This window comes from Vicia villosa, linkage group LG3 (genome assembly GCF_029867415.1).
Source record: "Vicia villosa cultivar HV-30 ecotype Madison, WI linkage group LG3, Vvil1.0, whole genome shotgun sequence".
Classification (NCBI taxonomy): domain Eukaryota; kingdom Viridiplantae; phylum Streptophyta; class Magnoliopsida; order Fabales; family Fabaceae; genus Vicia; species Vicia villosa.
The window spans coordinates 104,623,074-104,624,200 of record NC_081182.1 but is presented as its reverse complement, the minus strand read 5'-3'; the positions used below and the strand labels follow the sequence as shown (position 1 = coordinate 104,624,200).

General features: G+C 44.8%; 1 non-coding gene across 1 annotated transcript; it reads left to right on the top strand.

Annotated features, from left to right (window-relative positions):
• The first annotated feature begins 382 nt into the window (after positions 1-382).
• Positions 383-489, top strand: LOC131593678 (small nucleolar RNA R71). Its single transcript, XR_009281064.1, has one exon. It is a non-coding gene; the product is annotated as a small nucleolar RNA R71 (small nucleolar RNA).
• Positions 490-1,127: the final 638 nt, after the last annotated feature.

The window sequence follows — 1,127 nt, the reverse complement described above, 5'->3', positions numbered from 1 at the left end:
ATCAGATGGGGTTCCAGTCAAGAGTTGACATTCGGCAACTACATGTCCAGTCAATCCACAGATCTCGCAGTTAGGTATTACAGCAGCAGCGGTGGCTGATGGAGTGACGGTTAAGTTCTCGATCTTTTGAGTTAAAGCGTCTACTTTCGCGTTAACGCGGTCTATACCACTTATTTCGTACATTCCTCCTTTGGTATGGGCTTTCTCTAGAGCGGCTCGTTCTCCACCCCATTGGTAATGGTTTTGTGCCATGTTCTCTATGAGGTTATATGCTTCATCATGTTGCTTGTCCATTAATGCTCCGCCAGCAGCGGCATCTATAGTCATTTTAGTGTTATATAAGAGACCACCATAGAAAGTATGGATGATCAGCCATGGTTCGAGTCCATGATGAGGGCATAGTCTAAGCATGTCCTTATAACGTTCCCAAGCTTCGAAGAGTGATTCGTTATCTTTCTGGGTAAATCCGTTGATTTGACCTCTGAGCATAGTAGTTTTGCTAGGCGGAAAATATCTAGCTAAGAATACTCTCTTCAATTCGTCCCATGTGGTTATGGAGTTCGAAGGCAGGGATTGAAGCCACGCTCTAGCTCTATCTCTCAAGGAGAAAGGAAAGAGACGTAATCGAATAGCTTCGGAACTAACGTTGTTAGCTTTGACAGTGTCGGCATATTGCACGAACACAGATAAATGGAGGTTAGGGTCGTCTACAGGGCTTCCAGAGAATTGATTCTGTTGAACAGGTTGGACCAGTGAAGGTTTCAGTTCGAAATTGTTCGCCTCAATCGCAGGTGGTGCGATACTCGAGTGCGGTTCAGCGCGCGAAGGAGCGGCATATTCTCTAAGAGGACGAAGAGCAGCCATCTCTAACTTTGGGGTGAATTGATTCGTTGGATCAGTAAAAATCAATTCCTGATCAATCGGAATTGGGTCTACTTCGGGAAGTTTGCGAGCTCGACGTTTGACGTTAATGAAACGTTCGATCTCGTTAATTCGTTGTATTAAATCTCCTCCTTGTGAACGAGTATTTGGCATACAATCGTTCAGAAAGAAAGGGAAGAATAATCCTAGTCTCTACGGTGTAACAGTGAGTTACGATATCGACTTAAATAGTCCCCGGCAACGGC